The sequence below is a fragment of the Leptodactylus fuscus genome, chromosome 1, assembly GCF_031893055.1.
Source record: "Leptodactylus fuscus isolate aLepFus1 chromosome 1, aLepFus1.hap2, whole genome shotgun sequence".
NCBI lineage: Eukaryota > Metazoa > Chordata > Amphibia > Anura > Leptodactylidae > Leptodactylus > Leptodactylus fuscus.
Genome location: NC_134265.1, coordinates 6,288,866 through 6,313,331, shown reverse-complemented (window position 1 = coordinate 6,313,331; position 24,466 = coordinate 6,288,866). Strand labels below are relative to the sequence as shown.

Here is a 24,466-nt window from a genome sequence, read left to right as displayed (position 1 = left end):
TCACTGTTCTGTGGAGGCTTCCATTCTAGTTGAGAAAGACGGGTCCACAGATAATCGGACTCAGCAGTTGAGGCTATGGCTACTGAGGCCTGAGGTGACCAGGCGGAATACACCTTCTTTAGGTTAAAGTCCGCTTTGTGATCCCGGAGGTCCTGAAGATTCGAGCCATCTTCTAAGGTCTATCTTCGGGGGAGGCCCCCACTTGTCCCATTGTGATGGGTCCTGGGGAACAGGGACCTGACTCTCATAGAGGAATGTCCCTTCTCAGGTTGTTTCCATTGCTGAAGCATGATGCTGGCCAGAGATGCGTCTGCATGGAAGGTAATGTACCCCCCAGAGGTAGACGTGGAGGTTTCCCCGTCAACATCCTTAGTCCTCTGTAGACCGGATGGACTTCAGCAGCCTGGTCTGGTCCTAATAGGAGATATGTCTACTGGAATGAGTCGTCGTCTTCCTGGAGCCTCAAATAGGGGAGCGACAGGGAAAGCCTTCCAGGGCATGGCTTCTTTGAGCTGAGACAAGGAAGTACGGATGTCTACCAGAAGTGAGGAAATGCTTTCACTTTATTCCGGATCCGTACTCACCAAACCACCTCCTTGAGGAGGGTCTATAATCTGCACCAGCAATATGCTTCTGCTCATGATGCTCCTCAGGAGCAGAGGTAGCAGGTATTCAAGGCAGGTAGCCCTCACTAGGAGGCCAGTAGCCGAGTCAGGCAGATACTGCAGATGGCTGCCCAAGTAGGCAGCAGTGCGATGATCCAGGTAGTCAAGCCGACACAGTAGGCGTTAGTCAAGCAGCCCACAGGCAGATGGCAGCAGGCAGGTCTAACCTTCGGGTAGAGTACAAACAGTATAGAACTCTAGACCCGGTGCACTCAACATAAAAGTCTGTTTCATTACAGACAGAAACACAAAAAAAAACTTTTTTTTTTTTTTTTAAGGGCCTTGTTCACTCACAAAAGTAGTCTTGGTGCACCTTCAGCTTACCTCACCAGAGCTGTGGGAGTTTCTGGAGAACTCACTGCCATCTCATAGGCTGCTGTTCCCATTAGCTGCGGTTTATGGCAGCGGGCGAAACCTGGCCAGCTAGGTGCGCACAAGCCATAGCAATCGCACAGGTCATCGCAATAGACATGCCCAATTCCATGCTTGATTATAACACAGACATATACAGGCCATTGCAATAGACATAAGTGCTCATACTATGCACGAAGCATAAAGGGAACGCTGGAAGCTCCCACACCATTTCCATGCCTGTGAATGTAACACAGCCAGGCACATACAGGCCATTGCAATAGACATAAGTGCTCAGACTATGCACTAAGCATGACAGTGTGCCCATAGCAAAAAGTATCAGTGCTTTTAGTTTGCACTAAACACAGAGTAAAGCTAGGACTCAGCTTACCTTACTGGGGAGTGAATGAGCTGTGCACAGCTGAACCATCAGACACCCTGCAGAGCAGGGAAGACAAAACCTAAATCTCTCTCTCAGGAGGAAAGAAAAGAAGGGGGAGAAGAAGGGTTAACAGACACCTTCTTCCAACCCCTGCAGGAGGCCACAGGCCTCCTCACCACCTGTCCGGTCACACAGGACAGAAAAAAACACGCAGGGGGGAGGTTCTTAGGCCCTCTTACAGGGCAAGCCATGATTAATTGGCTAATTAAAAATCCGCCTGTCCTACCAGCACACAGGGGCAGAAATACCCCATATTGTGCCGCTGTAGGACGACAGGGAACTAATATGGAGGCACTAGAGAAAATAATGGAGCACGAGGACTAATAACAAAGCACTGTAACCTATGAGCGGGCTTTATTGATTATTACGTAGCACAAAGGGAGTCATTGTTATTGTTTGCGTAGAGGCACAAAGAGGGGAATTGTTGGTTTAGTTAGTAAAAACAATAATATTCAATTTTTGCCCCAAAACTGTAATATCAAGACTCTTTTACCCCACACAATGAAAATGCCCACCGTTATTACTGATGTTATGGGAGAAAGGGATGCAAGTCATTGGAAGCTGTGAGCCATGGATGGAATTATTATCACAGTCCCTACCAAGCAATCTGATAGGCCATGGGTAGACCTGTCATTATCTCCATGAAGGTAGCCGGGGGTCCACTACCATGCCGGACCAGCATGAAGCTATACAGCTTGCACAAATAGTATATACACCCTGATTATGGAGGTAGTACAGGGCCATATTCACTCCATGTTCCCTGTGCATATTCCTGTATACATGCAATGCAGATGAATCAGTAATAATCTATTCACACTAGTTGTGATTCTGACTGTGTGTGTGAATGGAGTCATGGCGGCAGATGTGATAAATCTTATAAAGGAATGTGTTCACATCATACAATTGTATTACCGATACCACAAACATACAGTAACATTGTATGTGCATTCAGCTTTACCGCTGACCTATGTGCTATTACGTGTATTGTTCTCATACAGTACAGTGACAGTAACGGGCCCTATTTACTTAACGATCCTGGCAGGGGCCCCACAAACACTAGTATTATACTCGGGTCTCGACATCATTGAAGATGGCCGACACCACTGAGGAGTGCAGCGGAGCCAGGGATAGGTAATCAACAGTGGTTTTTATGTTGGTATCCCCCTCAGAAAAGACCCCAGAGTATAATAATTGTTCATTGGTGTTCACTATGGGGCATAATACTGTGTGCAGGGGCCACTATGGGGGATAATACCGTGTGCAGGGGTCACTATGGGGGATAATACCGTGTGCAGGGGTCACTATGGGACATAATACCGTGTGCAGGGGTCACTATGGGACATAATACTGTGTGCAGGGACCACTATGGGACATAATACTGTGTACAGGGGCCACTATGGGGCATAATACTGTGTACAGGGGTCACTATGGGGGATAATACTGTGTGCAGGGGCCACTATGGGACATAATACTGTGTACAGGGGTCACTATGGGGGATAATACTGTGTGCAGGGGTCACTATGGGGGATAATACCGTGTGCAGGGGTCACTATGGGGGATAATACCGTGTGCAGGGGTCACTATGGAGCATAATACTGTGTGCAGGGACCACTATGGGACATAATACTGTGTACAGGGGCCACTATGGGGCATAATACTGTGTACAGGGGTCACTATGGGGGATAATACTGTGTGCAGGGGCCACTATGGGACATAATACTGTGTACAGGGGTCACTATGGGGGATAATACTGTGTGCAGGGGCCACTATGGGACATAATACTGTGTGCAGGGGTCACTATGGGACATAATACTGTGTGCAGGGGCCACTATGGGACATAATACTGTGTACAGGGGTCACTATGGGACATAATACTGTGTGCAGGGGCCACTACTGTGAGTGCTCGGTAGAGTCTAAATCAGGGGTCCTCAAACTTTTCAAACACGCGGCCAGTTCAGTGTCCTTCAAAACACTGGAGGGCCGAAATATTTCGCCTCAGGCGGAAAAAAGGCTAGGTTCACCCCTGCTCCTCAGTATGCCCCCACCCCACAGTATTATATGCTCCTCAGTACCCCCCACTGTATTATATACTCCTCAGTAACCCCCCCCACTGTATTATTTACTCCTCAGTACCCCCCACTGTATTATATACTCCTCAGTAACCCCCCCCCCACTGTATTATTTACTCCTCAGTACCCCCCCACTATATTATATGCTCATCACTACCCCGCCCCACTGTATTATATGCTCATTAGTACCCTCCCCCCACTATATTATATGCTCATTAGTACCCTCCCCCCACTGTATTATATGCTCATTAGTACCCTCCCCCCACTGTATTATATGCTCATTAGTACCCTCCCCCCCACTGTATTATATGCTCATTAGTACCCTCCCCCCACTATATTATATGCTCATCAGTACCCTCCCCCCCATACTGTATTATATGCCCATCAGTACCCTCCCCCCCCACTGTATTATATGCTCATTAGTACCCTCCCCCCACTGTATTATATGCTCATTAGTACCCTCCCCCCACTGTATTATATGCTCATTAGTACCCTCCCCCCACTGTATTATATGCTCATCAGTACCCTCCCCCCACTGTATTATATGCTCATTAGTACCCTCCCCCCACTGTATTATATGCTCATCAGTACCCTCCCCCCACTATATTATATGCTCATCAGTACCCTCCCCCCCACTGTATTATATGCTCATTAGTACCCTCCCCCCACTGTATTATATGCTCATTAGTACCCTCCCCCCACTATATTATATGCTCATCAGTACCCTCCCCCCCTACTGTATTATATGCTCATCAGTACCCTCCCCCCACACTGTATTATATGCTCATTAGTACCCTCCCCCCACTGTATTATATGCTCATTAGTACCCTCCCCCCACTGTATTATATGCTCATTAGTACCCTCCCCCCACTATATTATATGCTCATTAGTACCCTCCCCCCACTATATTATATGCTCATCAGTACCCTCCCCCCCTACTGTATTATATGCTCATCAGTACCCTCCCCCCCACTGTATTATATGCTCATTAGTACCCTCCCCCCACTATATTATATGCTCATTAGTACCCTCCCCCCACTGTATTATATGCTCATTAGTACCCTCCCCCCACTATATTATATGCTCATCAGTACCCTCCCCCCTACTGTATTATATGCTCATCAGTACCCTCCCTCCCCACTGTATTATATGCTCATTAGTACCCTCCCCCCACTGTATTATATGCTCATTAGTACCCTCCCCCCACTGTATTATATGCTCATTAGTACCCTCCCCCCACTATATTATATGCTCATCAGTACCCTCCCCCCCCTACTGTATTATATGCTCATCAGTACCCCCCCACTGTATTATATGCTCATTAGTACCCTCCCCCCACTGTATTATATGCTCATTAGTACCCTCCCCCCACTGTATTATATGCTCATTAGTACCCTCCCCCCACTGTATTATATGCTCATTAGTACCCTCCCCCCACTGTATTATATGCTCATTAGTACCCTCCCCCCACTGTATTATATGCTCATCAGTACCCTCCCCCCACTGTATTATATGCTCATTAGTACCCTCCCACCACTATATTATATGCTCATCAGTACCCTCCCCCCCCTACTGTATTATATGCTCATCAGTACCCCCCCCCCCCCACTGTATTATATGCTCATCAGTACCCTCCCCCCACTGTATTATATGCTCATTAGTACCCTCCCCCCACTGTATTATATGCTCATTAGTACCCTCCCCCCACTATATTATATGCTCATTAGTACCCTCCCCCCACTATATTATATGCTCATTAGTACCCTCCCCCCACTGTATTATATGCTCATCAGTACCCTCCCCCCACTGTATTATATGCTCATTAGTACCCTCCCCCCACTATATTATATGCTCATCAGTACCCTCCCCCCCCTACTGTATTATATGCTCATCAGTACCCCCCCCCCCACTGTATTATATGCTCATCAGTACCCTCCCCCCACTGTATTATATGCTCATCAGTACCCTCCCCCCACTGTATTATATGCTCATTAGTACCCTCCCCCCACTATATTATATGCTCATTAGTACCCTCCCCCCACTATATTATATGCTCATTAGTACCCTCCCCCCACTGTATTATATGCTCATCAGTACCCTCCCCCCCTACTGTATTATATGCTCATCAGTACCCTCCCCCCCACTGTATTATATGCTCATTAGTACCCTCCCCCCACTGTATTATATGCTCATCAGTACCCTCCCCCCCTACTGTATTATATGCTCATCAGTACCCTCCCCCCCCACACTGTATTATATGCTCATTAGTACCCTCCCCCCACTATATTATATGCTCATCAGTACCCTCCCCCCACTGTATTATATGCTCATCAGTACCCTCCCCCTCTACTGTATTATATGCTCATCAGTACCCTCCCCCCACTGTATTATATGCTCATCAGTACCCTCCCCCCCTACTGTATTATATGCTCATCAGTACCCTCCCCCCCCCCCCACTGTATTATATGCTCATTAGTACCCTCCCCCCACTATATTATATGCTCATCAGTACCCTCCCCCCCCACTGTATTATATGCTCATTAGTACCCTCCCCCCACTGTATTATATGCTCATCAGTACCCCCCCACCACCACTGTATTATATGCTCATTAGTACCCTCCCCCCACTATATAATATGCTCATCAGTACCCTCTTGGCTTTTGCTCAGAAAACTGCAGCAAAATCCGCATAAAAAAAAGCTAAATTTCTGTAAGGTGGGACCTCAACCTTGTAGTGTGTAGAGCAGGATAAATCCTAGTGCGCACAGTAGCTGAATCCTTATGTTCAGGACCAGTTGTATTCTAGTGGCCGGGTGAACACGTCTTTTAGCCCACTAGATTGTAAATGTAATGTTATTTATACAGTGAGATGGCTGCCATAGAAAAAGCAGAAACTCTCTATTAGAAATGCTGTTTTTCTGTCACCTCACCTCTTTAGGGCCTGTTCACACGGGCACAGAAGGGGCGAATTATGGCACGTAATCCACATCATAGTTCGCCCCCTCACAGTGGTGGTCTATGCTGACTGCCAGGCTGCATGCTGCCGCTTACAGTAAAAAGAAACAGGCGGATTCCGTGGCTCGGTGATCTGCGGCGTCCACCTGGCGGCAGCAACCTCCGGGATCGGCCCATTCATTTGAGCCGACTCCGGGAGGGAAAGCCGCGACAGTCATGGCAGGCAGGTTTTGACCCGAGAGTGATGCTGCTCCCCGCGTCACTCTCGGTGCCAGAATCAACCCCACGTGTGAACTTAGCCTTACTGTGTCCAGGCTGGTCTTCGAATTGCAGCTCAGCCTTAGCCACTTGAATAGGAGTGAACTGTAACCAGGCCATGTGATTGATTTGATGACCGGTGTCATACTGCCGATATGTGAGTTGGGGGCCTGGTGTCATACCGCCCATATGTGTGTGTGGGGGGGGGGCTCGGTGTCATACCACTGATATGTACGTTGGGGCCCGGTGTCATGTCGGCGATATATGTTGGGGGGCCCGGTGTCATACTGCCAATATGTTTGGGGGGGCCCGGTGTCATACTGCTAATACGTGAGGGAACCCAGTGTCATACTGCTGCGATAATATTGATGACCTATCCACACCCTGCCTTCTTTCCAGAAAGTGCTAATATTGGTGTAAGAGGCGATTTGCAAATAAAAAAGTTTGCAACTTTTTTTTGCCATAAGCACAAGGGGTTGATGAATTTCCCAGTGAGTTTAAAGCAAGAAAAAAATAGAGTAAAAACACACACTGACGTGGGCCAAACTGGTGACCAGATTATTGGGGGGGGGGGGAGCATCTCCAATATGGCTGGTCTTGTGGGGTGTTCATGGTATATTTTAGTTAGTACCTACCAAAAGTGCTCCAAGTAAGGACAACCAATGAACCAGCAACAGGGTCATGCGAACCTAAAGCTCATCAATGGATGTGAGGAGTGAAGGCTCGCCCGTCTGGTCTGACCGCAGATAAGACCCCCTGGAGCACAAGCTGCTGTAACGTGTCTGTCGGCTGGGCTGCATTCACACCATGTTGCCTGGGGCAGTTTTCTGGCATACAAGGCATAAAAATAGCAACTGTGTTAAAAGGCAATTTGCACAACAAAATTGGTTCTGCGCTGCCTGTGCCACTTTTCCAAGGAGGCCCCATCAGATTTACCATCATTTACACCTGAAATGTGTCGTAAATGATGGGGGAAACGTATGGCGGCTACGAGATGGCGCACATTTCCCCTGAATCGTGTCTTATCTACGAGGAGCGCCTGATCATACTGACCATAATGTCTTCTGTTCATCGTCAAACATTTCCATCAGAAGTGTATGATGGAACAGTAAAAGATGCCTGGTCATCAAAACCCTCTTTAAAAGGATCTTAAAGGGAATGTCTCTCCCACCTTGTTTCCCAATAGAGGCCCCATCTATAGTATAGAGCAGGGGTAGGGAACGTACGGCTCTCCAGCTGTTGCAAAACTACAACTCCCAGCATGCATACTTGCTCTGCTGATCTTGGAACTCCCATGGAAGTGAATGGAGCATGATGGGAGTTGTAGTTTCACAGCAGCTGGAGAGCCAAAGGTTCCCTACCCCTGGTATAGAGAATAAATACCTAATCAGTGGGGTCTGAACACTGAGACCCCCACTTATCCCAAGAACAGGAGATTATTTTCCCCTCCTGCACATTGAGGCATGACTGGTAGTGGCCGGCGCCCCCATTCTCTTCAGTGGGTGCACCGGAGATAGCCAAAGTCCAGCATTCAGTGATATCTGACACCGTCCACCACCAGATACACCTACATTCAGCCTGACACTGATCAGGCTCAATACAAAGCAGGTGAAAAGAACCCCCCAACTCTCAGGACCGGTGGGGGACGCAGCCGTCAGACCCGCACCGATCAGATATTTGTCGCCTATCCTGTGGACAGATAAATACTTTTCATGGCATAATCCTATTTACAGGGCTTTATTTTAAGCTTAGTACCTATTACAGCGGCCAATCCCCACAGCTCTGACACTAATCTATCCTGACCACTAGGACCCCCACCATCATCAAAACAGGGGTCCTACATTTGTACTACTGCGCCATTCATCTCTATGGGACTGATGAAAAGAAGTAGAGATCAGAATTATTATCACTGGCATCTCAAAGAGATGAAGGAATCATCAGCGCACATTGTGGATCATATAGGGGAGAAACAGGACATGTGATCAGTGGGGGCCCAATAGACAGATCCCCAGTGATCGACTTCTTATTCCTAGAGGGAATAGCTTGTTGCCTCTGGTGCTGGAAGCCGACATCTGTATCCCTGGTATAGCGGTGGTGCTGGAGGACTACAGCCCTGCCCCCAATGACTATATACAGTGAACACAGCTGCAGTATTCACCACCGCCTATATACAGTGTACACAGCTGCAGTATTCACCACCACCTATATACAGTGTACACAGCTGCAGTATTCACCACCACCTATATACAGTGAACACAGCTGCAGTATTAGCCGCCTATATACCGTGAACACAGCTGCAGTATTCACCACTGACTATATACAGTGTACAGAGCTGTAATATTAACCACCGCCTATATACAGTGAACACAGCTGCAGTATTCACCACCACCTATATTCAGTGTACAGAGCTGTAGTATTAACCACCACCTATATACAGTGTAAAGAGCTGTAGTATTAACCACCACCTATATACAGTGTAAAGAGCTGTAGTATTAACCACCACCTATATACAGTGTACAGAGCTGTAGTATTAACCACCACCTATATACAGTGTAAAGAGCTGTAGTATTAACCACCACCTATATACAGTGTACAGAGCTGTAGTATTAACTACCGCCTATATACAGTGTAAAGAGCTGTAGTATTAACCACCACCTATATACAGTGTAAAGAGCTGTAGTATTAACCACCACCTATATACAGTGTACAGAGCTGTAGTATTCACCACCGCCTATATACAGTGTACACTGCTGCAGTATTCACCACCACCTATATACAGTGTACAGAGCTGTAGTATTAACCACCACCTATATACAGTGTACAGAGCTTTAGTATTAACCACTGCCTATTTAGGCTGGTCTTACACGACCGTAATGATTCTACGGTCCGCATGTTGCTAATCAGCAACACTAGTTGCTGATCGGCAACATTCACTCTGCAGACGTCCGTGTCCTGCTGCACTCGCCCATACAGTTCTATGGGCGAGTCCATGCAGTGCCGCAATTCACGGGCATTACGGACATGCTCTATAAATTGCAGAACACGGTTTCAGCCCGGCCACACCACGGATAAAATATCTGGTGGTGTAAGAGGCCGCACTGAGTATAATGTGTCTGCAATTGAAAACCCTCAATTGCAGACCATTTGTGGACTTACATTACGGTCGTGTAAGACCAGCCATACAGTGAACAGAACTGTAGTATTAACCATCGCCTATATACAGCGATCAGAGCTGTAGTATTCTACCCCGCCTATATACAGTCTACAGAGCCTTCTAGGTTCTAGCACTGGAGACTGGCTGGAAGTGCTGAGTGCTGGGCCCCACTGATCGAATATTGGTGACCTTATCCTAAGGTGGGGGGGGACCATCAAAATGAAAACAGGACAATGAATATATTTAGTTAAAAATCGATTTTAATTTCATATTTAGTATTAAAAAGGTATTCATTAAAATACAAAGAAAACATTATATATATGTACAAAATATAGAAAACCCCGTGCAGGGGGCATACAAATAAAGATCACATAAAAACCCATAATGTATAGCATAATTTAAGGAAAAAAAATTTAAAACCTACAAAAGAAAGACCGAGGAGAAGGGTAAGACCCAAATAAACAAGGAATGGGAATAGGAAGAGGAGAGGCGGGGGAAGGGAATTCTAGACCACATCACGTTAAAAGATTATATAGTATATACTTACAGTGTTGGCCAAAAGTATTGGCACCCCTGCAATTCTGTCAGATAACACTCATGTTCTTCCAGAAAATGATTGCAATCACAAATTCTTTGGTATTATTATCTTCATTTAATTTGTCTTCAATGGAAAACCACAAAAAGAATTGTCAAAAAGCCAAATTGGATCTAATTCCACAGCAAACATAAAAAAGGGGGTGGACAAAAGTATTGCCACTGTTTGAAAAATCATGTGATGCTTCTCTAATTTGTGTAATTAACAGCACCTGTTACTTACCTGAGGCACCTAACAGGTGGTGGCAATAACTAAATCACACTTGCAGCCAGTTGAAATGGATTAAAGTTGACTCCACCTCTGTCCTGTGTCCTTGTGTGACCACATTGAGCATGGAGAAAAGAAAGAAGACCAAAGAACTGTCTGAGGAAGCATGAGCAATCTCAAGGCTACAAGTCCCTCTCCAAAGACCTGAATGTTCCTGTGTCTACCGTGCGCAGTGTCATCCAGAAGTGTAAAGCCCATGGCCCTGTGGCTAACCTCCCTAGATGTGGACGCAAAAGAAAAATTGACAAGAGATTTCAATGCAAGATTGTGCGGATGGCGGATAAAGAACCTCGACTAACATCCAAACAAGTCCAAGCTGCCCTGCAGTCCGAGGGTACAACAGTGTCACCCCGTACTATCCAGCGTCAGCGTCTGAATGAGAAGGGACTGTATGGTAGGAGACCCAGGAAGACCCCACTTCTTACCCAGAGACATAAGCCAGGCTGGAGTTTGCCAAAACTTACCTGAGAAAGCCAAAACCGTTCTGGAAGAATGTTCTCTGGTCAGAGGAGACAAAAGTAGGAAAAGGCATCAACATAGAGTTTACAGGAAAAAAGAGGCCTTCAAAGAGAAGAAGACGCCCCCTACAGTCAGACATGGCAGAGGTTCCCTGATGTTTTAGGGTTGCTTTGCTGCCTCTGGCACTGGACTGCTTGACCGTGTGCATGGCATTATGAAGTCTGAAGACGACCAACACATTGTGCAGCATCATGTAGGGCCCAGTGTGAGAAAGCTGGGTCTCCCTCAGAGGTCAGGGCTCTTCCAGCAGGACAAGGACCCAAAACACACTTCAGGTCAGCACTAGAAAATGGTGGTGAGAGAAAGCCCTGGAGACTTGTAAAGTGGCAGCAATGAGTCCAGCCCTGAATCCCATAGAACACCTGTGGGGGAGGGGGAGAGATCTCTTGGTGGCAGTTTGGAGAAGGCCCCCTTCACATCTCAGGGGGGACCGCGAGCAGTTTCCCAAAGAAGAATGGGCTAAGATTCCAGCAGAGCCTTGTAAGAAACTCATTGCTGGTTAGCGGAAGCGGTTGTGCACAGTTATTGTGTCTAAAGGTTGTGCTACCAAGTATTAGGCTGAGGGCGCCAATACTTCTGTCCGCACCATTATTGGAGTTTTGTGTAAAATGATCAATGATGTGTGTTATGCCTCCAGCAGGTATCTCATATTACCTGTCATAGCTCCATCTAGTGGCCATTGTGCAAATTACAAACTACTATAGCTTTTTTATGTGTCCCACTAGAGTCACCGTAGTTCCTGCCCACAACTTGGTGTTGTCACCAGGCTACACTGTAGTTAGTCTTTTTCACTTCAGGCATGGACCCTGCCACACCATCTTATACCTTCTCCAAGACTTGGGCCTTAAGTAGCATCGTTGGTATGTAATAGCTATACCCAGCACTATACCTTCATGTATTACATATATTGTTATGTTTCCACACTCCCTAGCATCATTTCTATATGTAGTTGTTCTAGCTAGTAGACCATGCTCATTGAGCCAGACCCAGCTCCCATTCCAGACCACATGTAACCATACGCCTCATAGATGTCTATTACCTCCCCACTACCACAATGTTACATATCTGATGTTCCTTCCAGCAAGATACATGTATAGTTTGTGTCATAGTGTGCTGTTATGTAATAGTAATGCCTGCATAGCCATGTCATAGAAGATTGTCACATGTATGTCTGCCATAGTAATACATACACAGTTTGTGTCATGGAAGATTACCACATGCCCATTGTAACTGCAATGTACTGTTTTCTGTTCCCCAGTTTCACCCTATCCCTTGTAATAAAAGCAAAGTTTGGACACCTCTCCAGAGTGCATGAGTTACTGGGAAGGAGTTTAGCTGCCTGTCAACCTATACCCCACACACATAGGGAGGACAGAACAATGTGACTTTTTTTTCATTCTCTTTTGTGTTTTTTCATTGCAAGCAAAATAAATGAAGATATTACCAAAGAGTTTGTGCTTGTAATCATTATCTGGAAGAACACGAGTATTATCTGACAGAATTGCAGGGGGGCCAATACTTTTGGCCAACACTGTAATAATAATGGACATCTCATGGGGCCGGGGTAACAGCTAGTGTCAGATCCTGAGGGGTCGCACCTACACTGCACTGGGATTGGTTGTTACTAGCAATAGGTGGATTCACACCTGCGATATTTCCTTTGGGGGTCTCTGTCCCCTATTCCGCTTGAAAAATGTGGAGAGAAAAATCCTACAAGCAGCACTTTTCTCTCCGCATGATTCATGTGGAAAATACACAGACCCCATTATAGCCTATGGGGTCCATGTGGTTTCATTGCTTATTGCTTTTTAATGCGTTCAATATTCCGTTCAGAGGGCATCCCCAAGCGGACTCCCTGAATGGAATACCGAACACTGATGTGCACCAGGCCTTAGCAAATGCATCATGGTATGTGTAGGGTGACTCGCACTGCCTCAACCTCCGTCTCTCTAGCTATCCCGCCCACTACTAGACCTTCCCAACTAACTTAGCCCACCGCCCCATCATACTTGCCTCTCTCTTACTTCCAGACTTCCTCCGGTGAGACAGCTCCTCCCTCTTTTCTGACTCTGCCGGAGCACGCAATAGTCCCGCCGCTGCTCTTTGCTCTGCAGTCGGCAATCCACCTCTACAACGCAGGCATCAGAGGCTATTGCTCCCACACCTGCATAGTAGAGGTGGATTGTCAGCAAAGAGGGAGGAGACATCCCGCAGAAGGAAGTCTAGAAGGAAGAGAGGTAAGTATGATGGGGTGGAGGGAAAAGGGGCGGGGGGAGTAGTACTAACATTCTGTTTCCGGAAATGGAACGTCACCAGTAACCAGAAAATGTCCCTGGGGCGGTCACATGATCGGGGTAAATATATATTTTTGATAAATTATGTAATTTAGAAAGTAGTCAGGGGGGGGGGTGTTTATATTAGTATAGGAATTACATTTTATCCTGGACCACTCTTTTAATGTTTGCGGGACAAATTTATTCTTCATAAAGGTGCCATTTATTATTCTGTACAATGTGCTGTGAGGCTGGAAAAAAAATTCAGACGTGGGTGGAATTGGAGAAAAACTGCATTTGTGCAACTTTTTTACCGGCTTTGTTTTAATGGCATTTACTCTGTAGCCAAAAATGACATATGTCCCCTGTATTCTATGTGTCCCCTGTATTCTATGTGTCCCCCCTGTATTCTTTGTGTCCCCCCTGTATTCTTTGTGTCCCCCCTGTATTCTTTGTGTCCCCCCTGTATTCTATGTGTCCCCCCTGTATTCTATGTGTCCCCCCTGTATTCTATGTGTCCCCCCTGTATTCTATGTCCCCCCCCTGTATTCTATGTGACCCCCCTGTATTCTATGTATCCCCCCTGTATTCTATGTGTCCCCCCTGTATTCTATGTGTCCCCCTGTATTCTATGTGTCCCCCCCTGTATTCTATGTGTCCTCCCTGTATTCTATGTGTCCTCCCTGTATTCTATGTGTCCCCCCTGTATTCTATGTGTCCCTCCTGTATTCTATGTGTCCCCCTCTATTCTATGTGTCCCCCTCTATTCTATGTGTCCCCCTGTATTCTATGTGTTCCCCTGTATTCTATGTGTCCTCCTGTATTCTATGTGTCCTCCTGTATTCTATGTGTCCCCCCTGTATTCTATGTGTCCCCCCTGTATTCTATGTGTCCCCTCTGTATTCTATGTGTTCCCCTGTATTCTATGTGTCCTCCTGTATTCTATGTGTCCCCCCTGTATTCTATGTGTCCCCCCTGTCTTCTATGTGTTCCCCTGTATTCTATGTGTCCTCCTGTATTCTATGTGTCCCCCTGTATTCTATGTGTCCTCCTGTATTCTATGTGTCCCCCCTGTATTCTATGTGTCCCCCCTGTATTCTATGTGTCCCTCCTGTATTCTATGTGTCCCCCTCTATTCTATGTGTCCTCCTGTATTCTATGTGTCCCCCTGTATTCTATGTGTCCCCCCTGTATTCTATGTGTCCCCCTGTATTCTATGTGTCCCCCCTGTATTCTATGTGTCCCCCCTGTATTCTGTGTCCCCCCTGTATTCTATGTGTCCCCCCTGTATTCTATGTGTCCCCCCTGTATTCTATGTGTCCTCCCTGTATTCTATGTGTCCCCCCTGTATTCTATGTGTCCCCCCTGTATTCTATGTGTCCCTCCTGTATTCTATGTGTCCCCCTCTATTCTATGTGTCCTCCTGTATTCTATGTGTCCCCCCTGTATTCTATGTGTCCTCCTGTATTCTATGTGTCCCCCTGTATTCTATGTGTCCCCCCTGTATTCTATGTGTCCCCTGTATTCTATGTGTCCCCCCTGTATTCTATATGTCTCCTGTATTCTATGTGTCCTCCCTGTATTCTAGGTGTCCCCCCTGTATTCTATGTGTCCTCCCTGTATTCTAGGTGTCCCCCCTGTATTCTATGTGTCCCCCCTGTATTCTATGTGTCCTCCTGTATTCTATGTGTCACCCCTGTATTCTATGTGTCCCCCCTGTATTCTATGTGTCCTCCTGTATTCTATGTGTCCCCCCTGTATTCTATGTGTCCCCCCTGTATTCTATGTGTCCCTCCTGTATTCTATGTGTCCCCCTCTATTCTATGTGTCCCCCTGTATTCTATGTGTCCCCCTGTATTCTATGTGTCCCCCCTGTATTCTATGTGTCCCCTGTATTCTATGTGTCCCCCCTGTATTCTATATGTCTCCTGTATTCTATGTGTCCTCCTGTATTCTATGTGTCCCCCTGTATTCTATGTGTCCCCCCTGTATTCTATATGTCTCCTGTATTCTATGTGTCCCCCTCTATTCTATGTGTCCTCCTGTATTCTATGTGTCCCCCTGTATTCTAGGTGTCCCCCCTGTATTCTATGTGTCCCCCCTGTATTCTATGTGTCCCCCTGTATTCTATGTGTCCCCCCTGTATTCTAGGTGTCCCCCTGTATTCTATGTGTCCCCCCTGTATTCTAGGTGTCCCCCTGTATTCTATGTGTCCCCCTGTATTCTAGGTGTCCCCCTGTATTCTATGTGTCCTCCCTGTATTCTATGTGTCCTCCCTGTATTCTATGTGTCCCCCCTGTATTCTATGTGTCCCCCTGTATTCTATGTGTCCTCCTGTATTCTATGTATCCCCCCTGTATTCTATGTGTCCTCCCTGTATTCTATGTGTCCCCCCTGTATTCTATGTGTCCCTCCTGTATTCTATGTGTCCCCCTGTATTCTATGTGTTCCCCCTGTATTCTATGTGTCCCCCCTGTATTCTATGTGTGTCCCCTGTATTCTATGTGTCCTCCTGTATTCTATGTGTCCTCCTGTATTCTATGTGTCCTCCTGTATTCTATGTGTCCCCCCTGTATTCTATGTGTCCCCCCTGTATTCTATGTGTCCCCCCTGTATTCTATGTGTCCCCTCTGTATTCTATGTGTTCCCCTGTATTCTATGTGTCCTCCTGTATTCTATGTGTCCCCCCTGTATTCTATGTGTCCTCCTGTATTCTATGTGTCCCCCCTGTATTCTATGTGTCCCCCCTGTATTCTATGTGTCCTCCTGTATTCTATGTGTTCCCCTGTATTCTATGTGTCCTCCTGTATTCTATGTGTCCCCCCTGTATTCTATGTGTCCTCCTGTATTCTAGGTGTCCCCCTGTATTCTAGGTGTCCCCCTGTATTCTATGTGTCCCCCCTGTATTCTATGTGTCCCCCTGTATTCTATGTGTCCTCCCTGTATTCTATGTGTCCCCCTGTATTCTATGTGTCCTCCCTGTATTCTATGTGTCCCCCCTGTATTCTATGTGTCCCCCCTGTATTCTATGTGTCCCCCTGTATTCTATGTGTCCCCCCCTGTATTCTATGTGTCCCCCCTGTATTCTATGTGTCCCCCCTGTATTCTATGTGTCCCCCCTGTATTCTATGTGTCCCCCCTGTATTCTAGGTGTCCCCCCTGTATTCTATGTGTCCTCCCTGTATTCTAGGTGTCCCCCTGTATTCTATGTGTCCCCCCGTATTCTATGTGTCCCCCCTGTATTCTATGTGTCCCCCTGTATTCTATGTGTCCCCCCTGTATTCTATGTGTCCCCCTGTATTCTATGTGTCCCCCCTGTATTCTATGTGTCCTCCCTGTATTCTATGTGTCCCCCTGTATTCTATGTGTCCTCCCTGTATTCTATGTGTCCCCCCTGTATTCTATGTATCCTCCCTGTATTCTATGTGTCCCCCCTGTATTCTATGTGTCCTCCCTGTATTCTATGTGTCCCCCTGTATTCTATGTGTCCTCCCTGTATTCTATGTGTCCCCCCTGTATTCTATGTGTCCCCCCTGTATTCTATGTGTCCCCCCTGTATTCTATGTGTCCCCCTGTATTCTATGTGTCCCCCTGTATTCTATGTGTCCCCCCTGTATTCTATGTGTCCCCTGTATTCTATGTGTCCCCCCTGTATTCTATATGTCTCCTGTATTCTATGTGTCCTCCCTGTATTCTAGGTGTCCCCCCTGTATTCTATGTGTCCTCCCTGTATTCTAGGTGTCCCCCCTGTATTCTATGTGTCCCCCCTGTATTCTATGTGTCCTCCTGTATTCTATGTGTCACCCCTGTATTCTATGTGTCCCCCCTGTATTCTATGTGTCCTCCTGTATTCTATGTGTCCCCCCTGTATTCTATGTGTCCCCCCTGTATTCTATGTGTCCCTCCTGTATTCTATGTGTCCCCCTCTATTCTATGTGTCCTCCTGTATTCTATGTGTCCCCCTGTATTCTATGTGTCCCCCCTGTATTCTATGTGTCCCCCCTGTATTCTATGTGTCCCCTGTATTCTATGTGTCCCCCCTGTATTCTATATGTCCTCCTGTATTCTATGTGTCCTCCCTGTATTCTAGGTGTCCCCCTGTATTCTATGTGTCCCCCTGTATTCTATGTGTCCCCCCTGTATTCTATGTGTCCCCCCTGTATTCTATGTGTCCCCTGTATTCTATGTGTGTCCCCTGTATTCTATGTGTCCCCCTGTATTCTATGTGTTCCCCTGTATTCTATGTGTCCTCCTGTATTCTATGTGTCCTTCCTGTATTCTAGGTGTCCCCCTGTATTCTATGTGTCCCCCCTGTATTCTATGTGTCCCCTCTGTATTCTATGTGTCCTCCTGTATTCTATGTGTCCTTCCTGTATTCTATGTGTCCCCCTGTATTCTATGTGTCCCCCCTGTATTCTATGTGTCCCCCTGTATTCTATGTGTCCCCCCTGTATTCTATGTGTCCCCCCTGTATTCTATGTGTCCTCCCTGTATTCTATGTGTCCCCCCCCTGTATTCTATGTGTCCCCCCTGTATTCTATGTGTCCCCCCCTGTATTCTATGTGTCCCCCCCTGTATTCTATGTGTCCCCCCTGTATTCTATGTGTCCCCCCTGTATTCTATGTGTCCCCCCTGTATTCTATGTGTCCCCCCTGTATTCTATGTGTCCCCCCCTGTATTCTATGTGTCCCCCTGTATTCTATGTGTCCCCCCTGTATTATATGTGTGTCACCTGTATTCTGTGTTTCGGTACAATTCCGGGGAAAACTAATTTACATGGTTTTATTTGTGGCTGTTTACGTGAAAAGGGCCCAGATCGTCGATACTAATTATAGAGAAAATAGTCCAAAACATATTTGGGTAAAAAAATCACAATTTTGTTTTATGCAAAAATTTTATTTAAAAATATGTCAAGTTTACAAATTTGTTGAGACTTGTTGAGATTAGACAATGTTACACCATAACCGTTACAATGATACCAAGAACTCCATATCGACAGTGTGGGCCCTTTTCACATAAACAGCCACATTTAAATTTGAATCCCTTAAAGGGGTTGTCCCGTCACAAGGATCCTATCTATAATGCTTGTTAATGTGAATGTAAGACTTTTCCTAAATACATTGCTTCAGCAAAACTGCTTTGTTTGTCTACTATATTACTTTATTCATTTTTTTGTGGCCACAGCCCTGACCTGAGTCAAGTGATGTATCAGCCTGCTCTCAGGGGGGAGGGAGGAGGGGCTAAGTGCACGGGAGTGAGCCTGGAGGGGGGGGGGGGGTAGTTTACCCTTTGGGGGAAGGGGCTGCCAATGCAGGGTTAGACGCCGGCACAGGTGAAGCCAGCAACATCGCTATGCTTCTGCCCTGCATGAAGCAAGCAGCGGCAGAAGCGATGCTGTTATTCCGCTCCGGGGTCACATATGCAAAGCCAAGCGGCGAGATGCCGCCGGCCCTGCGTGCGCGTTCATACACCAGTCTAGCCATCACAATGCGAATACAGACCCGGCACCCTGTCGGGTCTATATTTGCACTGTGAAGGGTAGACTGGTCTATGAGCGCGCACGCAGGGCCGGTGGCATCTCGCCGCTTGGCTTTGCATATGTGACCCCGCCCACCAATGACGAGCCAAAGCCGGAAGACAGAAGAATTCACAGAAACGAAGACTGGTGAGTATGCGACGTGGGACAACCCCTTTAAGTCGCCATTATTATGACACCCATAACTTTTTTCTAATTCTGTGTATGGGGGTGCATAGGGCAGGTGTACCCCCGGGGGGCCTTGAACCCCAGGGAGTCTGATCCCTAATGTAATGCATTACAAAATTTTGGCACTTCTACTGCAGGCTACATACATGTAGAGGCAGAGTAAGGGCCATTATATTACATGTGGGCACTGAAGGGGGGGGGCACTGAGGGGCCATCAAATAAATGTTACTGAAAGCTCCAAACAAAGCCTTGTTATATAAACCTTTATAAGTGTTGCCTATTTGGAGGTGCCCGGTTGAGACATTTGATCACTAGGGGGCACTTCGCTTGGTCTAGAGCACTGGCACCTAATGATCTTGTAGCGGGGTCTTCACACCATTGAGATCTCACATAAACCTAGAAACAAACAAAAACCTAGATAAACATTGTTTTGAGGTTTATTTTTAGTCAAATGTATAAAAAAAAAAACCAGAGGACATTCTGGAATTTGATGTGACAGCAGAGACACAAGCCCCATGTAACACAATGAATACACCCCCCCCCCCATATGTTATGTGTTCCTTTCATGAGACTGAGCCATTTGTCACCCATCCTGCACCTCTCCCTCTCTCACCTCACACAGCCTGAACCCCGTGTCCCTTTCTCACACAGAGCTATACCCTTAATGTACCCCTTTTATCACGCAAGCTGCAACCCCAATTCTCCATCTTGGGCAGCCTGCACCCCCATCTCCTCTTTATTTCTCAAGCATCCTGTACATCCCCCTCTATTTTTCACACAAAGTGCTCCCCACATCCTCTATCTTGCTCACACACAGCCTGAACCCCACTATCATGCTCACATACACAGCCTGAACCCCACTATCATTTTTTAAAATGTATGTTTGTTTTATTAACCGGTTAAGGACCAGGCCCAAAAGTATGTTAAAGACCAGGCCTTTTTTTTCAAAACTGACATGTGTCACTTTAAATGGCAATAACTTTGAGACGGTTTAACTTACACAAATGATTTTGAGATTGTTTTTTTCGTAACACATTATACTTCATGTTAGTGGTAAATATTAATCAATATTTGTGTATTTATTTATAAAAAAAACTAGGAAATTTGATGGAAATTTGGAAAAAATTGCAATTTTCAAAATGTGAAATTCTCTGCTTTTCAGGCAGATAGTCATACCACCCAAATACATGAATAAATATTATCTCCCATATCTCTGCTTTATATCGGCCTCATCTTTTGATGGTCTTTTAATTTATTTTGGACGTTACAAGGCTTACAAGTGTAACAGCGATTTTCTAGATTTGCAAGAAAATTCTCCAAACCAATTTTTTAGGGACCGCTTCAGTTCTGTAAGGAATTATAAAGGCCTATATAATAGAAGCCCCCATAAATCACCCCATTTTCAAAACTACACCCCTCAAATTATTCAAAACAGCATTTGGGATGTTTGTTAACCCTTTAAGTTTTTCATAAGAATAAACATAATATGGAAGTGAAATTTAGACATTTCATTTTTTTTCATTAATACATTAATTTAGACCTAAAATTAACACATTCACAAAGGGTTAAAGGAAAAAATGCATCTCACATTTTGTTATGCAATTTCTCCCGTACACAGAAATACCCCACATGTGGGCGTAAACTGATTTTTGGGTACACAGCAGTGCATGGAAGGGAAGGAGCGACACTGGGTGTGTGAACAGCAGATTTTGCTGGAATAATTTTCAGGCACCATGCCTCATTTGCAGAGCCCCTAGAGTACCAAAACAATGGAAACCCTCCAAAAGTGACCCCATTTTAGAATCTACACCCCTCACAGAATTCATCAAGGGGTATAGTCAGCATTTAGACCCCACAGTTGTTCCACAGATTTTACTAACATTGGGATGTGTAAATGAAAAATTACTAAAATGTCACTTTATCCCCAAAGTTTTAATTTTCACAAGGGGATAAAGGAGTAAAAGCCCCCCACAGTTTGTTAAACAATTTCTCCTGAACACGGCAATACCCCATGTGTGGCCATATTCTGCTGTATGGGTACATGGTGGGGCTCAGAATGGAAGGAGCGCTATTTTGCTTTTGGATGGCAGATTTTGCTGGAATAATTTTAGGTGCCATGTCGCATTAGCAGAGCCCCTAGAGTACCAATACAGTGGAAACCCCCTAAAAGTGACCCCATTTGGGAAACTACACCCCCCACAGAACATATTAAAGGGTAGAGTGAGCATTTTGACCCTACAGCTGTTTCACAGATTTTATTAACATTGGGGCATGAAAATGAAAAATTACTTTTTTTCCAATAAACTGTCAATTTAGCCCCAAATTTTTCATTTTCACAAGAGGATAAAGGAGAAAAAGCTCCCTAAAGTTCGTTACACAATTTCTCCTGAACACAGAAATGCCCCATATGGGGTCATAATCTGCTGTATGGGAACATGGCGGGGCGCAGAATGGAAAGAGCGCTATTTGGCTTTTGAAGGACAGATTTTGCTGGAATATTTTTCAAGTCCTATGTCGCATTTGCAGAGCCCCTAAAGTATCAATATAGTGGAAACCCCCTAAAAGTGACCCCATTTTGGAAACTACACCACTCATAGAATTTATCTAGGGGTTTGGTGAGCATTTTGGCCTCACAGCTGTTTCACAGATTTTATTAACATTGGGACGTAAAAATGAAAAATTACTTTTTTTTCACAATGTATCGTCCATTTAGCGCCATATTTTTAATTTTGCAAGTAGTTAAAGAATTAAAAGCCCCCCACAGTTTGTTACACAATTTCTCCTGAACATGGCAATACCCCATATGTGGCCATAATCTGCTGTATGGGTACATGGTGAGGCTCAGAATGGAAAGAGAGGTATTTGGATTTTGGAGGGCAGATGTGGCTGGAATAGTTTTGAGGGGCCATGTCACATTTGCTGAGCCCCTAAAGTACCAATACAATGGAAACCCCTCAAAAGTGACCCCATTTTATAAACTACACCTGTCATGGAATGAATCAAGGGGTATTATCATTTTGTGCCTAAAATGCTTCCAAAAAATGAATGTCCAAAATGAAAATTGAAATTTTGAAAGAAATATGCCATTTCGGTGCCCAATACGTTGCACCCACTCTGTGTTGTCAGAGACCTCCACTCCTAAAACTATTAAGGGGCCATCCCGAGGGGCAAAAAAATATATATGTGGGTGTAAACTGCTGCTTGGGCACACAGCAGGGCTCAGAAGGGAAGGAGCAGTGCGCTTTTTAGCTTTTGGGGTACAGATTTAGAGGGACTTTCTGGGGGCCATGTTCCTTTTGGAGAGACCTGGAGGTAACTGTAAACCCCATTTTGTAGGGGCAAGTTTAGGGTCTCTGCAAAAGTGTCATGGCATCCAAAAACCAAACCATCTGTGCTCCAAAAACCCAATAACCCTTCTGTGTCCGTCTGTGCCCTAATATCAGTTTATAACCACTTATCACATTACGTACGTTATACCGGGTACACCAGTGTCATACATGTGCCCTAATATCAGTTTATACCCACATATGACATTACGTCCATTATCCCGGGTACACCAGTGTCATACATGTGGCATAAACTGTAGTTTGGGCACACAGCAGGGCGCAGAAGGGAAGGAGCGCTATTTTGGTTTTTGGCGCAGTTTGGTTTTTGGACGTCACTTTTGCAAAGCCCCTGAATTGTCAGTAAAGTGGAATCTGCAGACATGTCACCCTATTTTGGACACTACCCCACTGATGGGATTTATCAAATGAAGTAGCGAGAATTTTTAACCCTTGAGTGTTGCATTTATTTAGTTTCCAGAAATGAAATCGCAACTGATAATGAGAAATTAAAAATGAAAAATTTCCAGAGATTCGCCATTTCAGTACCCGATATGTTGTGCCCAACTTATGTCATCAGAGACACTCCAAAAACTGGTAAGCGGGTATCCCGGGCACAACAGCTTTCAGAGCGTTCATCTCTGATACAAGTCGGGCACACTATATTACGCACAGAAATGATGTATTCCTGGAAAAATGGTCATTTTCACCTCTCACAATCAGCTTCGTATTCATTTATGGATAATAAGTTATAGCAAAACTTGGGGGCTAAAAATGCTCTCTGTACCCCTGGAGAAATCCTTCAGGGGTGTAGTTTCCAAAATAGGGTCTCATATCAGGGGATTCCACTTTACTGGCGTTTCAGCTCTACAAAAGTGTCATGGCATCCAAAAACCAAACCGTCTGCGCTCCAAAAACCCAATAACCCTTCTTCCTTTCTGTGTCCGGCTGTGCCCTAATATCAGTTTATTCCCACATATGACATTACGTCCGTTATCCCGGGTACACCAGTGTCATACATGTGTTATACATGTGGCATAGACTGCAGTTTGGGCGCACAGCAGGGCGCAGAAGGGAAGGAGCGCGATGAGGCTTTTGGAGTACAGATTCAGATGTTTGGTATCTGGACGCCATGTCATGTTTGTAGAGCCTGTAAGGTACCAGAAAAGTGGATTCCCCAAAGGAGTGACCCCATTTTGAAAACTGCACCCCTCAAAGAATGTATCAGGGGGTGTAGTGAGTATTAGTATCCAAGACGTGACTGCACAGCGGATGGCGAAGAGGGAATATATAAGCTGTGCGGAGGACATTGCAGACACCAAATTCCCTACTATGTCCCCGTAGCTCCTATGATTGGGGAAGTCACTCTGGGGGTCACTTTGGGGGTCACTTCTGGTGTCTGTTCCCTCATAAGCTGTAAATCTGGGGTGTCCCCTGATATTCGCTCACACAGCTTATATATTCCCTTCCTGACGCCGCCAGTTGTATTCTAATAATTTGGCGATTTTGCGGACTTTTGTCTTCACATTGTGAGATGCTATATTTTCTTTATTCTTTTGGTGACGTGGCCATATAAGGGCTTGTTGTTTGCGGGATGTGATGTATTTTGTAATGACACCATTTTTGGGTGCCTACAACATACTGAATACATTTTATTAACTCTTTCTTGCTGGATTTAAAAAAAAAAATCAATCCTGGCATTGAGTTGTACCCTTTAAATTTTGCGCCATGCAGTGCACAGTATAAGTAACATGTAGCCTTTATTCTGCGGGTCAGTACGGTTACGGCGATACCTCATTTATAGTATTTTTTTATGCGATACTAATTCTGCAGAACAAAAACACATTTGGGGACATACATCAGTGATTTTTGCATCGCCATCTTCTGAGAGG

General features: G+C 45.6%; 1 protein-coding gene across 1 annotated transcript in view; it reads left to right on the top strand.

Moving 5' to 3' along the window:
- The window catches only part of LOC142193878 (uncharacterized), an 87,777-nt gene that overhangs the window by 11,887 nt on the left and 51,424 nt on the right, over window positions 1-24,466 (top strand). The gene's annotated exons all lie outside the window — the stretch shown is intronic.